The following is an 18937-nucleotide window of genomic DNA, read 5'->3' on the forward strand; positions in this document are numbered from 1 at the left end:
CAATGTGTGTGTGTGCCTGTGTGTATGTATAATGTGTGTGAGATTATCATTGGTGAAAAGTTTAGCAATGAAGCACATAAATGAGGGTTAGTGTAGGCACAGCAGGTCTCCTAGAACACTGAGTTTCACTGGGACCTCACAAATTGGCAAGGAGTTAGAAAAGCAATGGGAGATGATATTTTGTTGCAAGAAAATTGAGTATAGGCTGTTAGGCAGAAATGACCCCTTTGTGTCCAGGAGTGGATGAGCACAGACCACGACAGACAGCCGTGTGTATGGTGTGTGAGAGAGGATAATGGAAATGAAGTTTGCATCATTGTAGTGGAGGCAAACAGTAAGGTGCTTTGTAAGCCAGGCTGTGAATGTTGAATGAATTAGGTCTTTACAAATAAGTGACAGAGAGCATTAACATGTTCAAAATCAGTGATTTTTAAAAAGACTTTTATTAGTTTTTAGAGGGGAAGGGAAGGAGAAAGAGAGGGAGAGAAACATCAATGTGTGGTTGCCTCTCCCATGTCCCCTACTGGGGACCTGGCCTGCAACTCAGGCATGTGCCCTGACTAGAAATTGAACTAGTGACCCTTTGGTTCACAGCCTGCACTCAATCCACTGAGCTATACCGGCCAGGTCAAAATCAGTGATTTATACATCATTCTTATGACTTGGGAACTGAGGAAAAGACCAGAAGTTTACAAACTGAGGCAGGAGCACCCAGCAGAATGCTGTAGGAAAGCATTGAAATTGTGTGTCTGAATTGGTTGATGGTGATTTAAATGATAAGAGACAGGGCCAAAGAAACATTGTGGGGTGGGGCATTAAATCCCTGAATAATTGAAGAGGAAAGAGGATGGCAGGGAACAATCAAAGATTGCCTTCTAACTTAAGCTGGGTATGAGGTGGAGCATGGTGAAACCACTAACAGAGATAGAGGAGATAACCTTGGATTTATTGGACATACTCACCTGGATTAATCAGTTTTTACCTTCGAACACAATAAATTAGTCCTAGACCTCAAATTATAAAAATAAAACAAAAATAAAATGAATTCAAATCTTTATAGTGTTTTGAAAACTCTACAAAGCCATGAATAAATACACATATTTTTGCTCACAGTCCACATTCAAATTAAGCAGTTTTTTAGAGGAAGGACTGTTCTGCCACTTAGCATCTATATTCCTCCTTTACCCTGCATATGTGATGTGGAATAGCATTATGTTTACCTGGTATTCACATGTATATAATTGTCATACTGTCTTAAACTGGCTTCTTAGTACCAACCTGTGGGCTGAATGTGTGTGCATGGTGTGTGTGATGAGGGATTAAAAATACAACCTCAGAAAAAAAGAAAACTTCACTCTTATTTCTTTTAGTTATTAAAATGAGTAGTGGTTATTGGAAATGACTTTAAATTTGAGTCTCAATGAACAGTTACTTGAGTCTTTCTGACCAAGTTATGACTTAAGAACCTCAGTCTATCTTGGATTTTGAGGTGTGGTGTGGCCAACATGAATTTAAACCACCTCCCCTCATTCTTAAGGGTCTCAATTCAAGGAAAAAGCGTGAGGCTGGAACAACATTGTGCAGTCACCTCTCTCTCAAACCCTGGTGAGGATAAAAGAGTCGACAGCTCTTTCATTCTGTATGACAGTTCAGCCCTGTTTTGCTTTTCTTTAACACAGATTTATTCTAGGGCCTGTTCTTTTTCAATGTGATCCACTTGGCCGCACCCATTTGGAAGAGCCTATTACTATGGTCAGGGTTGGTTTGGCTTGCTGTAAGCTCCTTGCTACATTCTTTTTTTAGAGCCTGCCAAATGTGGGACAATGGGTGTGTCTTGTTGACATCCTGTGGTTCATCAGATATGTAGGATCACTTCATTGCAACCTATTTAGAAGCCTGCAGCTGTGCTGGGAGGCCCAGGTCAGCATGTCTAAGAGGAAGCCCAAACTCTGATTCACATTTAACCAAAATGCTTGAGGGGAATGAGAACACAGGCATGCCTTGCTTTATGAAATACATGGGGCTCTCCCCCCTAGATTAGTGATTTATGGTTGCAAATATTTGCCTATCTCTCCAAACCATAATTTATCCCAAAGAGATGACTATGTCACTTAAACATTTAGATACAAGAACCACACACAGAGTGGATTTCCTGGGTCAGTTCTGATTTTCAAAGTCTGTGCCCCATTTTTGATTTGCCACATCCAGAGCACAGGGCCACTTTAAGGATAATTTAGGAATACAGGGAATACTAGTGTGTAGTTGAAATGCATACCCCATAGCAGAAAAGGTTCAGAGGACACAATTTTGGGCTGGAGGGTACAAGCATCACCAGAAGTTTGTTCCTCTAATAATCATCTAACATACCCACACCATACCCCCTATTACAGATTTAAGTGGATTAATAACTTCATTTTGTTAAGTGCAAATGCTCCCTCAAGTGGTTAGACTTCATTCACACTTTAGTATAAAATTCCTCAATGAGGTTTTCCAGTTCTTTCTCTCTGAATACCTGAAACTCCTAGAAGATGGGGGCTGTGAGGATGGAGTGTTTGCTTTATTCCCAAATGTATTTCAGGAAGCATAATCATTAACTTGAATTAATAAAAATACAATCAAATTTTATGTATGATCAGGGGCCACTGAATATGTTTAACATGAAAAATAGATTCTGAGAGAGAATAACCAAATATGGTAAAATTTTAAAGTTCAGTGATTCTTGGTACAAGATATAGGGATGCATTTTACACTTTTTGCAAACTTTCTAGAGGTCTAAAATTTTCCAAAATAATTTTTTAGAAAAAGATTTTAAATAATGAACTCTCATACCTGAAAAGTTTAACCTGAAATCATTGATACAGTCAACAAATGATTGACATTATGAATGTTCTTTTTTTGAGCAAGAATCTGAGCAGTATTCATAGAAGGGTAGTCGATGGTATTAGAGAACCAGAAATTAAAATAAAAAGGGCATCTGGTGGCCAGAAATAAGTAGGTGGGTGGTAGGCAAGGAAACTGCAAATAAAAATGAGATAAAGGAAAATAACACATTTGTGGAAACTACCTTCTAAGCTCCTGTCAATATGGCCACGTTTGTAAATGCGGTACTCACATCCTCCCACAACCACATCAAACTTACAACTAAACTACAGAACGAACATAATTCAGAACTGTCTGAAGTCCAGCTGAACAGAGGTCCTATAACTAAGGATATGAAGAAGAAGCTTGCTCCACCTCTGCATCCACCAGTGTGTTGTTCCACTTCGGGGATGGTAGGGTTCCCAGTAGTTGGCAGGGAGGATGTGCTGGTTCTTCTGCTACCAGCTCTGTAGCACCACCTTGCCTGCTTGTGACTTGTCCTTCTCCACAGCAGCATCATTGAGCTGCAGCACATCATCATGAGCACAGACATTAAAGAGTGGCCCATTCTTTTCTTGTGCTTTGGTGACAATGACAGAGAAGTTGAGGTGGTGACATATGATTAGGTACTCTGATGTGCATGAGCTGCTCCACCATGATGACTTGAGCTCCCTGAAATCTTTGCACTGGATTTCAAGTGCCTTCTGCAGGAACTGCTTCATGGTGTTGCCTTCTTTCATCTTGACTGTCTGCCAGTGTCCAGAGACACCCCAGTAACTGAAAGTGACTTTAATGTCTTTGCTCTTGATCTTCTCCTGTTTGGCTTCCCACTCTTGCTATGTAGCTTCCAGAAGCCAATTCCCCTCTTTGGAGTCAGCAAAAAGCTTACGTCCACATGTGGGTTCTTCTCCAATTTCCTCTTCTTTCTGGTGATCTCTTCCAACACCTCCTCATATATGGCCACCTCTTCCTTCTTCTCACCCACCTATTCTCTTCCTCCAGAGTGAAGGAGAGGATGGAGATCTTCCACTTGGCCTCCTTCTTGTGCTCCTTCTCTTGCAGCTTCTCCAGCTTCAGCTACTCTATCAACTGCTCCTTCCTGGCCAGCTGCTTCTCCTGTTCCTTCACCAGTGCCTCCTGCTTGGTCATCATGTCACTGAGGGTCATAAGTCCCATGTGCAGAATATGAATTCTGACTCCATGGCATCATAGAGTACAAATTACTTCTTGTCAATATTTTGTTATGTTCTCCTCTGTGATCTGCTGCTCCATCTACTCCATCTGCTCATGCTGCTTCTCCCACTTCTACATCAGGTGCACAGTGCAGCCCACTCACTTAGCATGCCCTTGTACTGAACCACAGGAGAAGCACCAGCAGTGGCAGTGGAAACAATGGCAGCAGCATGGCAAACTCAGTGGCTGCAGTGACTACTGAGACCCCATAGTCAGCAGACACTTGCACCATGAAGTTGGCCACGAAGGGATGCTCAGGCATCCCACCCCCACTCTATCTCACTTTAGATTTTTACAGTGAGCCACTAAGCAGAAGGAGAGGTGTAGACACAAAATGAGCTGTTCCCCGACCTACATGTGGCACTTAAAAATTGGGAGGAATATCTCTGCTTTGAAGGTTATTCATAGAAAGCTAGGGTCCAAGTACATACCAGCCCCACCCAGCCCAGTGTCCAGTACTAGGAAAAGAAGTCCCCATAATTTCTGACTGTGAAAACCATCGAGGAGTGTGGCTGAGTGAGAAGGAGGGCTTCTGGAGTCCCAGGCATTCCTCTTAAAGGGACAGTGTGCAGACTTACTCCAACTCACTCAATCTGAATTCCAGCACTGGGGTGGCGGCTTGAAAGGCACAATGTACACAGGGAAGGAACTGAATTGTCTGGCTTTGGGGCAAGAGCTGAATATGTAGCTTACTCCCAGACAGAAGTACTGAGGCCATGTTGCTTTGCTGAGCTCTCCCCACACAGAGCCAGCAGGTAGTCCCATATCTGAGTCTCCATCAATCTGGCTAGCACTGTTTACCCTGCCATGGTGATTCCCTGATATTCCACCCCACTTGCTGGTCCACCCAGGTCATTTCCAGTGGCTTTTCTATACAAACAACCTGTCTTGGCTCATGCTGGGAACTTTCTTAAAGTGTCTCAAAAGTCCACAAACTCCAACAATAGCATCTGGCCTTGGTGTGCCCTATCTTAAGAGTACTCAGTATGTTGTGTTAAGTGGTCACAGGTGGGGCACTATAAGCACCTGGCTTTGGTTCATAGCTTAGCCTCTCCTGGGGACCTCCAAGACCAGCAAAAGTAGCAGCCACCTGTGGATCGCTCTGTAGCTCATGCCAGGTGGCCACAGGCATGGCACAGAGAGTAGCTGATATTAGCCTGCACCTCCCAGGAGGCCCCAGAGCCAGCATACCTGGTGGACTATTTTAGACCATGCTGGAGCACCACCCAATCACCTCCACCAGTGACACACTCAAAGAGTGAACTTGATGGGCACAGTGCCCCACTGAAGTGAGCTCTTCTCTGTGGGGTTGGCCTGTAGATAGCAGCTCTTCCACTGTAGATGCAACTGGTCTTCATTATCAATCAGCCTGGGGGTCAATCCCTCCCACTCATCTGCCAACAGCAATCAAGGCTTAACTACAAAAGAAGGGTACACAGTCCATACATGGGGTGCACCTGGAATGCCAGCTCAGCAAACTGGAAGCTGCATCACTGGACCAAAGAAAACACCTACAAAGTAAGGGCCCTACCAAAACTGGGAGACATGGCAAATCTACCTAATACATAGAAATAAACATGGGGAAGCAGGGGAGAAATAACATGTCCCAAATGGAAGAACAAGAAAAATCCCAGAAAAAAGAAATAAATGAAATGAATGCAAGAAAACTACCAGACACAGAGTTCAAAACAGTGGATATAAGGATGCTCAAGTAATTAAGTGAGAATGTTATCAGCATAAAAAAGGACATACAAATCATAAAAAATAAGCAGTCAGTAATAAAGAATGAAGAATTCTTTATTCAGTTATAAAGAGTTCATTCTCCCTGGCTGGCGTAGCTCAGTGGATTGAGCCAGGGCTGGAAACCAAAGTGTCCCAGGTTCGATTCCCAGCCAGGGTACATTCCTGGGTTGCAGGCCATAACCCCCAGCAACCACACACTGATGTTTCTCTCTCTCTCTATCTCCCTCCCTTCCCTCCTAAATAAATAAAATCTTAAAAAAACAAAGAGTTAATTCTTTATAACTGAAATGAAGAATACACTGGAAGGAATCAATAGCAGATTAAATGAAGCAGTGATCAAATCAGCAATTTGAAAGACAAAGTAGCAGAAAACATACAACCAGAGCAGCAAAAAGAAAAAAAAAGAATTTTTAAAACATTAGGGTAGTGTAAGGAGCCTCTGGGACAACTTCAAGTATACCAATATTTACATCATGTGATACCAGGAGAAGAGAGAGCACAAGGAATTGAAAAACTATGTGAAAAAAAATAATGACAGAAAACTTCCCTAACTTGGTGAAAGAAATACATATACAAGTCCAGGAAGCACAGAGAGTCCCAAACAAAGTGAACCCAAAGAGGCCCACTTCAAAATAATCATAATTAAAATACAAAAGGTTAAAGACAAAGGGAGAATTTTAAAAGCAGAAAAAGAAGAGCAGTTAGTTACCCATAAGACTGTCAGCTCAATTCTCAATAGAAACTTTTCAGGCCAAAGGGGATTGGCAAGAAATATCCAAAGTGATGAAAAGCATGGCCCTCTATCTAGAAAAGCTATCATTCAGAATCAAAGTACATAAAGAATTTCTCAGATAAGAAAAAAATGAAAGGAGTTCATCACCACCAGACTAGTATAAAATGTTTAAGTGTCTTTTTTAAGAAGAACAAAAAAGGATAAAAAATATGAACACTAAAATAGCAATAAATACATATCTATTAGCAATTACTTCAAAAAGCAAATGTATTAAATGCTCCAATAAAAAGACATGTGGTGGCTGAATGGATAAAAAAACAAGACACTTACATATGCTCACTTGAGACTGAAAGACACATATCACTTCAGATCAAAAGACATACACAAATTGAAAGTAAAGTGATGGAAAAAGATAATTTATGAAAATGGAAATAGAAAATAAAAAAACCTGGTTTAGCAATACTTATACCAGACAAAATAAACTTCAAAACAAAGGCTATATAACAAGAGACAAAGAGGCACCCAGCAATTCCACTTCTAAGTATTTATTTGAAGAAACCCAAACACTGAATCAATAGCCAAGATATGGGAGCAACTAAGTATCCTTCAATAGACTAATGGATGAAGAAATGGTACATATATACAATGGAATATGGCTCAACCATAAAAAAGAATGCAACCTTGCCATCTGCAACAACATGCTTGAACCTAGAGGGTATTGTGCTGAGTGATATAAGTCATATAGAGAAAGATAAATGCCAGAAGATTTCACTTGTATGTTGAATCTAAAAAACAACAATCAAGCAGAACGGAAACTGACTCATAGATATAGAGAACATTTTGACAGTTGCCCAATGGGAGGGCAGTTGGGGGATGGGTGAACAAGATAACAGGATTAAGCAGCACAAATTGATAGTTACAGAATATTCACAGGAATGTCAAGTATAGCATAGGGAATATAGTCAATAATATTGTAATAACTATGTGTGGTGTCAAATGGATATGAGATTTATCAGGATCATCACTTAGTAAGTTATATAAATGTCTAATCATTGGATTGTACACCTGTAACTAACATAATAGTATATGCCAACTGTAATTGAAAAATAAAAACACACTTTTTAAAAAGAAAAAACATTTTTATACTTTGTCAATTGTGTAAGAATTCCTTCTTTAAAAAAACTCCTCATGAGGATATGTTGTTTATTGATTTTAGAGAGAGAGGAAGGGGGTGGGGGGAGAGAGAGGGAAACATCAATATGAGAGAGAAACATCATTTGGTTGCCTCCCATATGTGATTCAAACAGGGATCGAACTCACAACCTAGGTATATACCCTGACCAGGAATCAAACCCACCACCTTTTGATGTATGGGACAACTGAACCACTCAGCCAAAGTGCCAGAATTCTTGCATGTGAAATTTTTAACCATGGGATGAGTTAGCCTGAAGCCCATGTTAAGAAATTAATCCTTGATTTTGGAGTTAGATTTCTAACCTTTCCTTCCTTACTTCCCATTTTCAGCTTCTCCATGGTAGGTGGTTGTTTTCTCCATTCAGCCTTTCCCCAATTAAAAAGGAGAGAACATTTTATTTGTATCTCTTCCTCCTCTTCTATCATCAGTTTCAATCTGCATTTCTGAGGCTTCTTTCTTTATTTTTCTTCCCTTTTTTAATACTATCAGTGATGATGAGAAGGAGGAGGAGGATGAAGCTGGGAGCTACTTTTACTGAGCACCTGTGATGAGCAGTGTGCTACGCTAAGTATTTTTCATAAAATTAATTTAAATTTCACAAATGAGACAAGTAAGGTTAAGAGAATTTAGGTAATTTATTTGAGTTTGTGCATTATAAATTTGAGAGGTGCAGTCACAATCTCGAGCTATGCCATTTCAAAGCCCCTTGTCTTACACTTAAACACTACATCTGGGGGGAACAATTTAACCTGAAAGAAAGGGTTGCAAACATGTATGATCTGCTTAATTGTTAAGGAAAATTTAGATTTTCTACTACTTTCCATTATAAAATTAATGAAAATAATTTAACAGGAAAAAACATCATAAAGAGTTCAGTAAAGCAAAGTTTAAAATGATTTCCATAGATTCCCCCACTTGGTTTTTGTTGAATTGATGAAGTTACCCAGTGTACTGGAAAAAGGGATAGGATTCACATACATATGACCCAGTCATGAGCTCTGATTCTGACGTGTGACATGAACAAAGTTCCTTCAACTACCTCAATCTAAATGCCCCCCTCTGTAAAGTGGGTTTAGCAACCCTCCTCTGGATCTGCTGGGACCACTGAGACAATGACTCGAAGGCCTTTCCCCAACCTTTTTTAAACAAAAGGTAGCATACAATTATTGCTGCTCTTATCATTACTTGTAGCAAAAACAGAAATCAGCAGCACTTGGTATCATTTTCATGATACTTACCTATTTTGTTCTTTATTTGTATAGCATAAACAATCTTGAAATCATTAGAATTTCTTCTATGACTGTGGTTTCTTAATTCTATGATTATAAAATTTGGGCTTAACTCCAGATCCTCTAATATTTAATTCAAGTATTTCCAAAACAGGTAAAAACCGGACTTATTTATATATTAATCAATTTCCTAAGTTCAAGACTTCTTTTCTCACTACAGAACAGAGAAATTAATGGAATAAAGCTGTTCCTGATTCTTTAAACAGACCTTGTCATTAGGCAAAATACAGCAAAGTTCCCTTGAATTTTGGATTTCATGGATTACTAATATTTAAAAAAATAAAATGAAATGTGTGTGTGTGTGCACACGTCTTTGGCCAACTAAAGATATTGCATGTGCACACACACACACACACACACACACACACAAAAGTGCATGCAAAATCTTCATTAACTACCAAAGCCACATCCTAAAAAAGGGGCAATTTAACACACAAAAATACCCAAATAAATAAAAATTATTAAATTGCATTGTGTGTTATGAAAGGTACTTAGTCATTTAATTGTTTCCCCACCAAATTCACTATGGTCCATTGGAAACCTGCCTATAGATATAGGTCCCTAGATGAGCCTTTGGAAGCCCTTGAACTTGTGGATGTTTTAAGAGTGAACTTCTCCCATGTGAGGAATCTGACAGAGAGGACCAAGCCCATTTCAAGAACTGCCTCCTGTGAATCTTCCTTGCTTTGTGTCTCAGTGTGACTGTTTCCTTAAAAGAAGCCCTTGCTCAGCCCCCTTCTGTTCTGTCATTGACTGTATAACCAGTTAGCAAGTAAATAAAATACCGTATTTTGCCCTGTATACTGCACTCCAATGTATTTGACCCAAACTTTCAGGAAAAAAATCTTTTGTTTTAATTTTTTAATTCAATTTTTATTTATTTACATTTAGACACTTATAGATTGTATTATAAAAGAATTCTGGCACTTGTTTTTGAATATATTATGGTACAAGAAAATTTAACTAACAAATAGTTACAAAACACAAGAACAGCTATAATGTATTTCAGGTACTACCTATGTATAAAGAGCATCCTTATTTCTCCTTCAAAAATTTGGGCAAAAAAGTGTGCATTATACCTGGCAAAATACACTATATGTCTTGGTTTGCAGCTGCTCTTGTTTAAAATAAATGAAGGAAACATGTGATGTTCAGGGCTTTTCCTTCGTGTTTGCTTTTGTGATATCTTCCTTTTAATTTAATAAAAACAGAAGTTAATACTGATTCCTCTCAAGAAAAGTCAATTTACAGGAGAAGAAATATCTTTAGAGTACTTTCTTTTATTTCTCCCATTTGAAAAGGGAAGATTTAATTAGAAGATAAAAATCTCTCACTGTTTGTCTTTTCCCCTAATATTTACACATATATTTTGGAAACACATTCTCTGAGAACCATGATGTTAAACATTCTTGACACAAAAATTATTCATCTAGCTGTGTTATTCAAACCTTGAAAATTCAAGCAAAAAAAAAGAATAGGTTAATTTGAGGGACTATTCAGCCTTCACTTAGGGAAACAATTTAAAAAGGAAATCAAGTGTCTTTGGAAACTAAATGAAGTCATGGACTGAAAATGTCCTTCAGTAAATGTATTAAAATGCAAGAAAATGAAAGAATAGTTCTAAAAATATACATCATTCTCGCCTTGTACACATCACCTTAACCTCACTAAGTAGCATCTTTCTCTCCCTCTGAACGTGTTCAGAAAGATTCCACATGGGCATTCTTATCATGCACACCAGTCCCCGAGGTCACACCCTGTGGTCATTCTTCTCTGCCTCTAAAGTCATTTGCAGAACTGGGCGTAGTCTAGAGTATGCTGATTCTTCATTATTCTTTATCCCAATAGGTCAAAGCATAACATGGAACTTCTTGAACTTAAAAGAAACAGCCTAGATAACCAGCTGTGCTCAAACTAAAACATCCAAAAATAGCATTTTATTCTCCCTTTTCTTTAAAGGAATCACTATCATCCTGGGGAGTAGAAATATCACCTAAGAGGACTTTCAAACTGCACTAAGTCTGTCACTCACATTTAGTAAGTTTCAATAAGACTCCTTCAGAAGTAACAGAAAAATGAATGTCTTGCTCTACAATTTCAACATCTATAAAGAGATAAGTTCATCCAACCCAGGAAAAATCTTCAGAGGATTCCCTACTATTTAATTAAATAGACTAGCAAGTCACAGAACTAAGTTTTGTTCCTTGGAAAATTATCATCTATCTACATCACTGGTTTTTTTGTTTTGTTGTTTTTTGTTTTTTTTACCATACTCTACTGCTTACTAGCAAGAATTTCTTCAGTTCCTGTGAAGGTGAGCTAAAACATGGACATAGTACAGTCTGAGAAGTAATAAGTATCATTAATATTTTGTTCAGTAAGAGGAAGCTGGTTCACTTTTTACAAAATCCACATACTGCTGAATGGTGGCATGATTTCTACTCTAATGCACATGGCTAATTGCAGTTTTTACATACCGACAGCTTAACAACTCTCATTTCAGACAAACAGTGTGAATGGAGATTTTCTGAAGTAGGATCTACTTCTTCCATGAATATTCTTATCAAAACAATAATAATAACAATTTAAATGTCTGGCAGTCTTACCAGTACTTCCCAAGGGGGGAAATTATTTATACACACACACACACACACACTCTTTTGACATAATTACAGAAGCTATCTTGCATGTCTATCACTCACTAGACCAAAGCTGATGTATCTTGACATCGGTTTTAAATGTATCTTATCATTTTCCCTCTTTGTACAGGTCTTGTAGGTATGAATACAGAGAAAGTTATCCTCATCACCATAGTAAATCTCTATGTTAACAGTAGCAGGTTAACAAAAATCTACAAATAACAGACCATAATATGCAGTGTAATTAATATCACTGGGTCCACCATTTCCATCTTGTACACACCTAACAAGAATATGAGCCCATGTAAGGTCAGACACAACCTCTCTCACCTATCTTGCACATCTAGTTGTACGCTCAATACACAGCAGAACTTCTATAACGGTTAAAATTTAAGCTCTATGAAGGATATGTGTATCTTATGGATCATCATAGCAGAGAGCTTAGCACACACAATGAGATTAATTAAATATGTGTGATATAAATGAATTATTGAGTGACTGAATGAAGGAATGAATGGTTTAGAATTAGTTAGTGAACAGAAGCAAAGATGTCCCAAGTGAACACAGTGTCACGGGCAGTGCTTAGTGGGTTGAATATAAAGCACGGTAGGTAGGTTGATTGTTATTGGCTGTAGGAAGCCACTAAATATTCTTGAGGGAGAAGTGGGTTGGTAAAACTGTTATTTGAGAAATACTGTGGTGTTTCTTATATGATGGATTGTAGCAAAGAGAGAGCCAAGGGAGAAAAAGTCAAATACATCCATAAGCTTTACCACAAAAGAATGTCACCTTCCAAGCATTTCTCATTTTTCTATCTTTCACTCTCCTTGTAAGTCCCTCCAAGACTATTTAAGTATCTTCCTAGCTTAGGCTCCTCTTCTCCTTCAGTGTATTTTATACTTTACCACTGGATTTATCGTCTTAAATTCCAGTTACTTTTTTCCCATGCTTCTAATCAGAAATCTTCACTTCCTGACATGTGGTATTAAAACCATGAATCTAGTATTAAACACTCAGTACAATGCAGTGAAAAAAAGTTCTACATTGGTGTTAAGAAAACACAGTTCAGGTTTTCAGAATCAACTACTTTTTAACTAACTTCCTCAACCAAATGCCAAACTAGACAGTTCCTAATGATGTTTCTAACTCAGAATTTTCTATTTTGTTTGATCTTATCTTTGAGAATACTCTTTATGCACACTAAACCAGTACTTCTCAAACTTCACAGTATATATGAATCACCCGGGGAACCGTTAAAATGCAGATTCTCATGTAGTGAGACTGAAGTTACTCTGATGCTGCTGGTCTGTGGGCCACACTTGGAGTAGTGATGCCCTAAATTACAGTTATGTTGTAGAATTCCATGTTGGTGAAACAAACAAACCATCTTCTTTTCTTCCAAACTTTGCTGAATCTATCAGTCACCTTGGAATGAATGTCTTCTCATTCACATTCCCCAGTCAGAAACTGTCTCATCTTTCTTTACCTATTTCATTCCAGCTAGATGATAGCCATCTCAATAAAGCTCTTCTTAATCCAATCCCACACCCTTACATCTTTGTGTATCTCTTATAGCATTATGAAAACCTTACATTACAGTTACTTGTGGATTTGTCTCTCCCCTCTAGCTTGCAAGCTGATGTGGACCCCAGCCTGTGAGGTCCACCACATTGTGGATGAGACACGAGAAATTCACATGGACTACTGAGTGGAGGAAAAGAGATGACATAGCTTTTCTCTCAAGAGGAGAAAAAACCTCAGCCCATGCCATGACCAGCCTTTCTTTCTTTTCTGGGCACATTACATGATGGTCCTCATTTACTACGCGCAGGTTCGCTTTACGTAGTTACCTTTTACAGAAAACAAATGAGATGATGCCACTAATCACATCACAGAAGAAGAATATTTGCAAATGCAAAGGAAAAGTGGCTGAACTGATTATACTCATCCTTGGAAAATTTAGCATGGATTTTAGGAAGTTACAGTAAGCACTTGCTGTCTCAATTCAGGGTGAGGGAGTTTTAGCAAAAGCAAGTCTCAAAGTGGCCTAGGTACACTGCAGGCCTGATTCCCCATGGCAGAACCTATCTGTGGGTGTGGTTCCTGTGCATCTCCAAGTGGGAGCTGGGCCCACGCCACGCAGAATGGTTTCCTATAGTAAGGCTCCTGAAAATACAAATGACAGCTGCCACTTTTGACTAAGGAGTAGGAAGAAGACATCTAAAGGAGGAACATGGTCACATTAGTATGTGTCAGGAAGTTCAAATCAAGTAAGTACATCTGACCCCAACACATTTCCTTCAATTATACCTGACAGGCACTATAATATGCTCCAGAACACAGAATCTGACACATTGCTGGACTCTCATAATTGCTTATGTTTGGCAATGGAGACAAAGTGGAAGAAGTGACAGTTCTGTTTTTTGTATGCTTAAATTTCAGGTGTAGGCAAACAACCCAGTAAAGAAGTTCTCTCTGCATCTGGAACTTGAGAGGAGACTGATCCAGAGCAGGGCAACTAGGAGTGATCCTGGAGAATAAGCCACCTCATTGCACCAGCAGAGGTGCACAATTAATGTACTTGCCCTCAATGGTCCAGAACATTTTTATTTTTTGAAACACAAGTGCAGTAATGCAAATGCATAAAAATGCCCTTTTAAATTACTGACTCAAAGCTTGTTTAGGTTTGGTATATTATAGAAAGGCAAGAGGCTAGTTGATGTATTTTTTAGTATGATGCCAGTTATATCCAAAACACTAAAATATCATGTCAGGGTAACATATCATGAAAAAAAATGTATTGCATTTGTAACCTGTCTTTACTGTATGATCTATTTCTTTTGCAATATATTTTATTGCTTGGGATTTATGGCATCATTTCTCTGCATGGCTTATGCACAAACACACATCAATGTGTCTGCCTTCAATCATCAAAGGGCAGATATTCAGGTCAGACATCAGTCGTTTACTAAGCTCATCTGGATTAATGAAGGACTAGAGCTTGCATTCAGCACACACAGAGAGCAATGTAAGGTATGTCTGTAAGTAATGTCAACTTACCTCTGAACTTGTAATGCCCAGATTTATGTCTGCCATGTTCTTAAATCAAAACAATATTGACTATTGTGGAAAAAAATCCATCCTGCTTGCAGCTGTGGTACCTACTATAGCCCTGTTAGGTTTCACAGAATATTCAACCAATAAACTTCCTCATAAATCTTACTCATTAATTTCTGATTGGGGTTGAGGTGAGGCTTCATTGGGTGACTTTGAATGGAGTAAATATCCTCCTAAGTGAAAGTGAATCTTGCTGTCTCTGTTGGTTCCATCCTAAACACATGGCCTTAAAACAATGAAAGCTGTCAAAAGCCTACAGACAGACTCCTCAGTAAAGTAAAATCACTGTGCCGGAAAGCTCTCTATGCTTTCTCCCAAAGCATGTAGTTTAGAACATTTGATTCTTAAAATCACCTTGTGAGGTCAGCAGAGTAAGTGACACTAGGTTAATCAACACGTATGCAAACTGAGCCCCATGATTTGGTTCAAAATATTAGAAACAATGAAACAGAGGGAATGCTGGTTTCCATTACTGTAGACTGATGCCCTCTCCATACTATGATTTTTTTAAGATAATAACAGGCCAAGCAGGAGTAAATAAAATGGTAACTTAAAGATCCAGAATGAGCCCCCAAATACCAACATGATTAAATTCTTGTAAAGGCAGAGTAATCTCAGCTGGTGAGATAATTGTAGAAATGGGTCAGTAAGTAGGCATTTTACTGCATCCTTACTGAAGATGGAGAAGAAGAAAAATAAGATATGATCAGCATAATGAGACCCTCAGTGAGTACCTAGAAGGTCGGTTCATCCCCCAGCTTTATTAAATGTCTCAGTTCTAATCAGGGGCTTGAGAAGACATGATACCCAGGATTTTTAGTTAATAAAAATATATACAGATCATGTTGATATCCAAGTAAATCATTCTTTAAAAGATTTCCTCAACTGATGACTACACTGGTAGCTTTAAAACAAAGCAATATGTAAGAGGCAATATATCAAAGAGCATAAACATAGATTTACTTCTCAGAAAGATATTTAAACTCTCTAGGTATAAAATTTCTGTTCTGTAAAATGGAGCTGGTATGAGTTTTAAACAAATTAAAGTACATATAACTTTCATTTTTCTGGCAGATAGTGTTTATAAATGTTAACCATGCAGTGTTGCTTGTATCTCTGACTCTTTTCTACATGCCTCTGGAACTGAATCAATGCTATCTATCTTATGACACAATACGGAGAGAAGAGAAACAGATTTCAGTGAGTACTTTGCCTCCTTTACTGCTAGAGAACTGTCAGATAAGCAGCACTAGAGATCAAACAAAAGCCCCTTTGTATGGCTTTTCTCCAGAAGAAATCAGAAGCAGAGTCCCAGGGTAATCAGCAGTGTAAATGAAACTGAACTGTGCCCAAGGAGGGAAAGGCATTTGCCATAACTATTCATTAGAAATAGTGGTGTCCTACAGGAATCCTTTTTAAATGTTTACCTCTAGAATTAAGTTGGATGGGGAGAGAGGTGGAGAAGGGAAAGGAACGGAAGGGAAGGGAATGGGGAGAAAGAAACCGGGTAGATTTGGAAAATGGAAGAGAATTTCATTGATTCTTTTAGGACAAGAGGAGTAACTTTTCCAAAAGACACTAAGACAAAGCCAGAAACTAAAAACAAAATAGCACAAAAACAAGGGATTTCAAGAGAAAATGTATTTATATCAATTAGTCTTTCAAACCTATTTCATCAGTTTTTTTCTTCTGACTCTAATAAAGTAAGCAGCAAGCAAGAAAGACAACACTCAAGGGCCAACTATTTTCTCCTGTAATACAGTCAAGGCTTTTAGCCACAGGTAAATCATGTATTCCACTGGGGAAGTTAGCAATGGTGTTGGCAGGTGAGGGCCATCTCATCGAGGGGTGAAGGACGAAAGAAAGTCAGAGTTCCTTGCTCTGGATATGCAATTTCATTATTTCATTCTTTAATGACTTGTTTGAGGATTCTGCTGTAGGCTTTTTGGATGATTGTGCACTTCATACTTGACTCTTTAGACATGTTTTTGAAAACATCTCAGGCCCTTACAGAGTAGAAAGGGGAGAAAGAAATTAGATCTAGATTCACAAAGCATTCATTTTAAGGATCAGAAGATTTTGATTATTTGAGATCTTCTTCATGAACTTAGAGTGCTTTTATTAAAGAGGTTTGATAAGCTTGGGGATCTCAATGTCCTTTTGCTTGGCTTTCATGGGAAGGATGCGGTAGGCAGGTGCATATGATTCCTGAGCCACCATAGTACACTATAGCAGAATATTTCCTACGATTTGGAAAATTGAAATAATTCCTTTATGCTCTATCAACCAGGGACCTTCAGTAGTAATAATGATAGTGGTGGTGATAAAATAGCATTGACTGGCTGCTTATGTTGAGCCAAATATTGTTTTCAGGACTTTTCATGCATTATATCATTTAACCCTCATAGACACCTAATGACATGATATTATTAACTTCATTGGAGGTGAGGAAATTGAACAAGGAATCATGATGCAAAACATGGTCCAGGTCTTGCTAACTAAGGTAGCAAGATAGACAAGAGATGACAAAAGATAAACAGAAAGAGAGACAAAATGGTACATAATGTACTACTTCACTGTTTAACTCTCAAGGGTGTTTCAGGTGTGACATGAGTATTGAGAATACATCAGGAACTGAAGTTGTGGCTATCAGCGAACTTGGACAACCCGCACAAAGACATGCCATTCATGACCACAGTGGTCTCTTTCCTGACTGCCAAACAATCACTATAATGACACTAATGAAATTATTAAAGCAAGATTTACTGTCACCAGATAGTCTATAATGTTTTATTTCCCCTCTCTTTTCTTTCTCTTATAATCTTTATTTTCCTTTTTTCATTAATGACCCTACATGAACTATTTTCCCTTATGAGTTCATTTGTATGCAGACAATTAAAATTTTCTGAGTTATCTTTTGAGATGAGTTCTAGAGAGGTGGATTATCTTGCCTGAAGTTACATACCTAATAAGTCTGGAAACATGTATATGAACCAAGGCTTTCTTATTTTCACTGGATAATCTCCTCCAGAAAAGATCTGAAGTTTATGTTCTATAATTAGAATATAAAGGAGCTCCAAGTGAGAAAAGTGGTGGCAAATATTGGCTACAGAACTGCAAAATTATTTTTATTCTTTTCTTTCCTTCTCTCTCTTGCATACATGCCCACGCACACACACACACACACATGAACTTCTCTCACACAGGCTTCATGTGACACCCATTTTGTGATTCCTATTCCATTTCAAGGATTCCTTTGGTATTTATTTCAGGAAAACTCTGCAAAGACAAATATGTTAATGCAATGGGGGTTGTACTTTTAATAGCAACAATTCCCATAGTGTGCAGGGCTTACCGCAGGGAAAGGAGAAAAAGCACCCGTGGCTGGAGCTGAGGCATATAGGTCACACAGATTTCCAACAGATACTGCCAGGTTGCTCTGCAGTCTGAAAGGTATTGCTCATTCTGCCAACTCTCCCCCAACAGTTCACCACATTCACCTCCACAGTCATCTCCAAAGGCCTTTATCTCCAACATGAAGCCCCTCTGGTGTCTGGCGAGGTCTCCAACTTTACAACTGCCAAAGCACTGGCAGCCCTTCTTACCATGACTAAATGTAGTGCATGCTACTTCCACTTCCCCTTCTAGTTTCAGAGCTTCAAGTGCAACTGCAGCGTTTCCTACCATAGCCACATTCTCCACTGAGCATTACATATAGCACATACGTGATAAATATTTATAGACAATTGAAATCTGAGGCCTATGCCCACTGGTCATCTAGCTAAGTTAGTAACTCTTCCAATATTTCCTTAAACATAAACAACAAGTCAGCAGAAACCAACCAGAAGTATGTGACCAAACCTATTTGATGGCAGAGTTGATCTTTTCAAATGGGAAATAGTCTTGAATTTCTGCTAGTTATCTTTTCCATTCTCCACATGTGCCAATTATTTTTTCCAATCACATATTCTTGGTGAGATCTAAATAAATGTCCAAAAATATTCCACAAAATAAAGAATTGCCAAGATACATTCAGGTGATGTTAGAATAAGAAGGGAAATTGTGTTAAGGCAGAGGAATCAGCACAGGGGCTGCCTTGATGTTTATCCACCAGGCTGAAGGGACAGAT

At 38.6% G+C, this 18937-nt stretch overlaps 1 pseudogene; it reads right to left on the minus strand.

Moving 5' to 3' along the window:
- Positions 1-3164: 3164 nt before the first annotated feature.
- Positions 3165-18495, minus strand: LOC123814684 (annotated as a pseudogene).
- Between the last annotated feature and the right edge of the window lie 442 nt (positions 18496-18937).

Source organism: Phyllostomus hastatus, unplaced genomic scaffold, assembly GCF_019186645.2.
Source record: "Phyllostomus hastatus isolate PE091 unplaced genomic scaffold, TTU_PhHast_1.1 phas_contig_17, whole genome shotgun sequence".
In the NCBI taxonomy this organism is placed as follows: domain Eukaryota; kingdom Metazoa; phylum Chordata; class Mammalia; order Chiroptera; family Phyllostomidae; genus Phyllostomus; species Phyllostomus hastatus.